Source organism: Pteropus vampyrus, unplaced genomic scaffold (assembly GCF_000151845.1).
Source record: "Pteropus vampyrus isolate Shadow unplaced genomic scaffold, Pvam_2.0 Scaffold298, whole genome shotgun sequence".
Classification (NCBI taxonomy): domain Eukaryota; kingdom Metazoa; phylum Chordata; class Mammalia; order Chiroptera; family Pteropodidae; genus Pteropus; species Pteropus vampyrus.
This window is the reverse complement of record NW_011889079.1, coordinates 932,634-939,516: the sequence shown is the minus strand read 5'-3', so window position 1 is coordinate 939,516 and position 6,883 is coordinate 932,634. Positions and strand designations below refer to the sequence as shown.

General features: G+C 32.3%; 1 long non-coding RNA gene across 1 annotated transcript in view; it reads right to left on the bottom strand.

Annotated features, from left to right (window-relative positions):
• Window positions 1-1,399: 1,399 nt before the first annotated feature.
• LOC105303064 overlaps window positions 1,400-6,883 on the bottom strand; it is a 33,898-nt gene continuing 28,414 nt past the window's right edge. The window contains exons 7-8 of the long non-coding RNA XR_002776513.1: window positions 2,402-2,541; window positions 1,400-2,056 (exon numbers count right to left, since the gene is read on the bottom strand). This is a non-coding gene — a long non-coding RNA (uncharacterized LOC105303064). The remainder of the gene's footprint in view (window positions 2,057-2,401; window positions 2,542-6,883) is intronic.

Sequence of the window (6,883 nt, the reverse complement as noted above, 5' to 3'; positions counted from 1 at the left end):
CTGGTTAAATTATAAAATATTTCAGCCACTTTGGAAAACAGCTTGACAGTTACTCTAAATGTTAAACAGAGTTTTCACATGACTCAGCATATGATATAGCATAATCCTAGGTATATAATCAAGAGAAATAAAAACACATGTCCTCAAAAATTTGGACACAAATGTTCAGAGCAACATTATTCATAATAGCCAAAATAGTAGAAACAACCTGTCTAATGATTGATGAAAGGATAAATGAGAAATGGTGTCCTCATACAACGGGATACTATCCAGCCATTAAAAGGAATAAATTGGGGACACATGCTACAACATAAACTTTGAAAACATATTCTAAATGAAGGAAGAAAGGTACAAAAGACCATATTTTGCATGATTCATTTATATGAAATGTCCAGAATAAGCAAATCAATTGCCACCAACTAAGAGGAGAAGGAAAATGGGGAATAATTGCTAATGAAGATGGAGTTTCTTTTGGAGATGATGAAATATTCTAAAATTAGTGAAGATGGTTGATCAACTTTGCGAGTATGCTAAAAATGACTTAATTATATATTTTAAAGGGTGGATTTTATGGTAGATAAGTTATATTTCGAAAAACTTTAAAAATTGATAAGTACGTGATAGAATTGTACATAAACCATAATAAATCTAGCATATGTCTCCTTAGTATTTTATCCAAAAGTAAGTACTTTTAGTGGTAGGAAACATTTTTTTTTCAAATCCTCATTTTATACATGAAGAAAGGTAGAGGCAGTGATATAACTTATTCACTATTAGTCCACATTTCATTAGGATTCTAGAAGAAATTAAAAATGCTTTTTAGTAACAAGACGCTTTCAGGTTATACTAAATCTGCATGGAAGAATTCAAACAAAATTGAGTGGCAAACAAAGAAATCTCTGTCTGCAAATAAAATGGAGTTGAACAGGAAGGCAGTCGGCAGATTTAAAATCTACATAAAATGGAATGAAAATGTCAAATGGTTTTGTCAAGATTCTGGAATCATGGAGTTATAATTGCCAAATGTGTGTAAAAACACAAAAACAATAGGGTCTTGCTCAGGCTGGAGTGAAATCAAAGCACATTTCTTCAGAAGTTAGCTGAAAAGATGAAAATAGCTTCCAAATAACCATGGAAAGAGAGGCTGTAATGGAAGACTAACAAAAATGTAAAAGGAGTGAGCGTGTTAAAGTATTCAATGATTCATACCCAAGAAAAGGATAAGAAATTCAAAAATAATCCTTTAATTTCTGATCATAACTAAATATACTGAGAGTTTAAATTATCTGGCATTACATTGTTTATTCAAGAAAAGGTAATAGTTATTTCTCACAGATTTTCTTAATATGTAGAGATATAAGATTTAAAATTGAAATTACTAATAGAATGATAAGCCCTGAAAAAAAATAAAACTAAGCAGAATAAGCGAGATAAAACAAGCATGTGAAATGGGGAAACAGAACCATAGATTTTGAAAATGGCATTATTTTGAATTTTTATTAATAATCTTGGTGGTAGATTGGAGGGATTATAAAAAGAGAAAATAAAAAGAGAGATTCCATTACAGCTTCATTTTCTTGGCCAGTATATACAATGGAACAATGCGCTCTTGATAACCTGACAAAATTAGAGACAAGATGACAATATACAGCCAAAATATAGCGATATGGAAGATTTCACCTTCTTAGTCATCAGCTGGAATTTCTATTGGTTGTCAGTCAAGCGATTTAAAACTTTCCTTGCCTTGCTAACAATTTCATCTGTCCCAAAGATAACGAAAGTAGATAAGACAGGTGGCATGGAAGATACTGTTAGGAAAATATTTCTTATCAAAAGGATGGCAGAGGGTAATTGGGTGGCAACGTGGAAGGACAGAAACCTGAGAAGGTTTCCATGTCATCTCAGAAAAGAAACCGAGCAGAGTCGGATGCGAAGCTGTTTCTAAGTGTCACTGAAGGCAAAACTTCTCTTCGTCTTCGTTTATTTATTTTTTAATTCATGTGTCATTTCTTCTGTTGTTTTGGTATCTTTCAAAAACGGAAGTTGAAAAAGAATGCTTTTAATAGATGTACCACACATGGATAGGTGGGAGGAAAAGGGAAGAAGAAAAAAAGGAAGCTAAAATGATTATGTTTATCTAAGAAAACAACTTAAAACCAACAAAAAAAATTAATGAGAAAAAACGCAATGATTTCTATCTTAAAATAACAGGTTCAAAATGCTCAAATAATAGCTGATTTGTTTTCAGTAAATGGACATAAAACTTTTTAGTAGTTAAAATATTTCTTAACTCATGTTAGACTTAATAAGAAATTGATTAATAAAAATAGACTAAGACACGTTAAAATAAATGTAATAAGCACCATATGAATGTCTGAGGCCCTGAGATGGCATGACTTACGTGACTCCTCTATGCTCACGCTGTCTGAGTGACTGGTTATTTCCGGTTCAATCTGCTTTAATAACAAAACGCAAGCTCCACAGTCTCATAGGCTCATTCTCATCCTCTTCGGTTTTATTGCAAGTGCATTGCTTTTCTTGCTTTTTTCATGCCATGAAATTAAAGAGCCAATAATTAGAAATTGAGCCAAAATATTTTATGATATTTAAAAATTATTCAGATATTTGCCATCCAAACCATGGTCTGGTAGGATTAATGAATAATGAAATATTAATATTATATGTCTCTAATTAAATTAAAAATTTCTCACCAATAATACACATTTAAACACTTGTAAGAAAGCATTTGAATGTGTAAGATATTTTTCCAGTTTTGTTAGGGTCTGAGATAGAGAGCAAATGAAATGAGAACTATTTGGGAATATTTATTTTTCATGAGTAGGGTGTCCATTTGAGAAATAGATAGATAAACCCAGGGTCTGACTCTAGATTAGAACTTGAGTCCTTTCTGTTCAAACCATTTGGATGTGCTATTGTAATATATTCACTGCCAAGAGATACATTACTGAGCAAATGATGGAATCTATCATGTACAGAAAAATTGACTTCCCATCAACTGCATAATATGAAAAGAAAAACTGTAATGAGAAGCAGTGTCAAAATGTGAAATAGTATGAAATATATTCATCATTCACATATGAAAAAGAAAGAGCATCACCTACCCATTGCAGACACTTAAAGGTAAATGAACAATGAGAGAAGGGAGTTAGCACCTCCAGTCTGTATGCCAACATTCACATTTACCTAGTGCTATATTTATTGGCTATTTTTTAACTTTAATAAAACCTAAAAACAGCTTTCAATGAGGCTGTGAGGTGTAGAGAAGTTTGGCCAAGAAGCAATAATTATAATACAGCATAGGTCAGAAAGCCACAGGCTATTATAGTTTAAATTACCATTCATTCCAACCCCAGTTAAATCTGGTATTACAACTAAAAGGAAGAATCTAAGCATTGATAAATATTTATGTATTTTGTATTGACAGTTCAGACATTTTTTTGAAGACCAAAAAAATAAAATCTTCAAAATGCTTTCGCAGAAATGGAAACACATATTTACTCTTTATTCATCTAGTCACACTGGAATATAAATTTAATGTTATTAATTATTAACCAACTATATAGCAACCAAAGCCAATAAAATCACAATGAGGAAAACCAATGAATACTTCAAGTGAGTTCATCCATAGCCCTAAAGTTCCATAAATATTCTCAAGAAAAAAAAAAGGAATTTGGAGAATTATCATTTTATCTAATTTCCGTATTTGTATTTTAAAATATAAACAGATGACAGACTTGAGATTTGAATATGTAATTTGAGGAGCTTCTGTAGGACGGAGCTCCGCCCACCCCTTGTGTTCTCGCTGCTACTCAGTGCTGACTTGATGGGGAAAATGGCTTCTTGCCCTAAATTGCAGATAGTCAGATTACCCCCACCCCCAATTTTAATTGATAAACTTCTAATGTTTGGCTTCCTTAAAACTCTACCTTATGTTATGTAAATGCATCCAGGTTATATGTAAAAACTACCCAACTTGTAAAACTTACCAGTAACACTTAGTACAAAGGAACAAAAGGGAGTTTGGGGGTGATTTATTAAACTTCAGTCCACGGAAACAGAATCTCATAATTTTAAAATTCTGCTAAAAATTTTAAATACCCAATTTCCAGAAACGGGTAACTGACAGGAAACACACTCACGTTAGAGACTCTCTTTTGACACCACTGACGTGAAATCAACAGTGGGAAACGAGCTGCGTTGCCTCAGAAATAAGTCTGATCTGTTCTGTTGAAATTTCAAAAGACTAGGTTTTTAGCCAAGACAAGAAAAATATTTTAATAATTTAAAATACCTAATTATTTATTTGTTAAAGGTAAATCTTGTTCTGTTTCAACAAGAGTATCACTAAAAATTATGCTAGCTATCTGTCAGGGTTGCTATATAGTTCTTCATTAATCGTGAGGTGGAAAAGAAAGGCTATTGTCCTTTAAAATTCTGAATCTTGTGATTTAAAAATAATACCTGTATAAAAATGGCTTCCTGTCTGATTTTTCCTTTTCTTTCTCCTTTGAATTAAGAAAATTGAGTAGACAGGTCTCTCTGATAACTCATAAGAGATTTTAAGTGATTAAGATATGTTTGAAATGATTTAAACACTGAAGAACAAAACAGTATTGATGGGAAAGTAAATTATTCTAAACATTCTGCCAGATCTTAGGATTGTGTGTGAGCATTGCTTGGGCCAACCATCACATTCCCAGGAATTCTCATCTAAACAGATACCACACAAGGCTATCTCAAAGTTATACACTGGAGGATGTTCATGTTCGTCTTATTTACAATGGCTATAAATTCTGAACAACTTAATGTTAACCGATAATTAAATAAATTATACTATATTAAATAAGTTATAGTATAGAGAATATCAGGCAGTCATTAAAATTAATGATGTAAAAGTATTTTATTTACACAAAAAGATGAGAATGTCCATCTATGTGAAACAAAATCTTTCTGTGATCAATACACATCAATAAACATACATTTAGACTCACGGTTAAATATGGGTGCTGATTTTTGTTTTGTTTTTTTTAAATTATATTTCTCTGTATTGGTAATTCTGTTAAAAATACATGTATAAGTTTTAATAAATAATTACCAAATTAATTTTACGAATTCTTTTTAAATTTCATGATAGTTTCTTTTCTGGGAAAGAAATCTAAGAAAAGAAAGAGTAAAGGAAAAGCTTCTATTGATATACCAAAAAATCAGCATACAAGATCGACACACAAAAAACAATTGTATTTCTAACATATGAGCCATGAACGACCTGAAAATGAACTTGAGAACAATTCCATTCATAATAGCATGGATACGCAAGGCAGATCAGATCGAAATCCTGGCCTCATGGAGCTTCTATGCAGGTGATTTACATTTTTAAAATATTCCAGATAATGCTGCAATGAATTTCTTTTACAAGTCATTCTGTATACTTAAACAAGTATTCCATTAGACGGTTTTCTAGAATTGCTGTCTTACAGGGCGAGCAAGTTTTAAAATTGTCATTAATAGAGCTAATTGCCCTGTGCAAATATAGTGCCAACGACAGCCCTGCTGGCAGACTTTGAGAGGGCATTGATAGGCTGAACAGCAGAAAACTGAGCTTATAACTCGATTTAAATCTAATGATTCTTAAGTAGTTCATATTGTGGGGTAAAATCGATATCAAAGGAAATGATATATCTTCTTATTTTAAAGAACTTTTAAAAAACTGTACTACAACTATTGTTCAAATAAGATATTGCAAGAAGTAAAGATGTTCCTTGTTGAAAGCTAAAAATAATTACATTTGCTTCTGAATCTTCCAGTAATCATTCCTCATGTATCAAATGAGAAAGGTTGAGTCATGTTTCTTTTCAAAACTCAATCAAGTTAAAAAACTAAATCAGATCCTTAAAAGAAAACCGCCCACCAAAAAGGAAATTGCCTTCCCTCACTTGAAAATACAGCAGTATGTTAGCTCATTAAAATGCCAATATGTAAGGTATATGTGGTTAGTAAAGAAGAAATAAAAACTCCTGTCAACCCTGAGGTTAGCAGGCTTTGTGAAGTGACGTACTCTAAAAATAAAGGATTATTTAGTGTGCGAAAGGTAAAAGAAAGGACATCAAAAATAAAACCTGCCTGTTAAACATGAATCAAATCCCCAACTGAATGTACAATTAAGCAAGCTTCAAAATGTGCAAGAAAAAAATCAAAGTCTACTATAGAAAAATCTGTAAACACTTATTGAAACATCATGTATACGACATAATATTGCTTAAGTCCCCAAAGATTCGGTTTAATATATTTTCCTATATTACTGCTTGTAAATATAGGGGGAAGTAATGTGTTTTCATATTGCCTTTGGAATTATTCCCAATTACTGCACAGTGATTTTTTTGTGTTCTAGAAATTAACCTTAAAATACATGCACCCTGAAATTATTATTCCAAAAATTATCCTTACAGGATTTCTTTTGTGTAGATCATCCACAAAAATTAACCGACGTTTCTGTAGCAAACCAAGTAGACTTCTCCCCCAACGACCCATTCCAACTGGTGTCTACATAAGCATAAACACAATGATAACACGGAGCACAAAAAACACCCAACAATCCTGCCATTTTCTTACCAAACAAACTGACGTGAATTGCCCAAGAAGTTACATGTCGCCACTATCTATTAATAAGTTAGCCCCTCTAGGCTTCTACCTACGGACTCCAATCCTGTCTACAAATCCCTATTACTCCATTTCCCGATTGCCACTTCTGAACGCCCTCCTATGCTGTCTTTTAGAATCAAGAATTAGGTCTCTTCATTAAAGGGCATCAGCCCCTTAAAAGTAGAAAAAGCACTGGAATTGGTGTCAAGGCTTCAATTTTAAC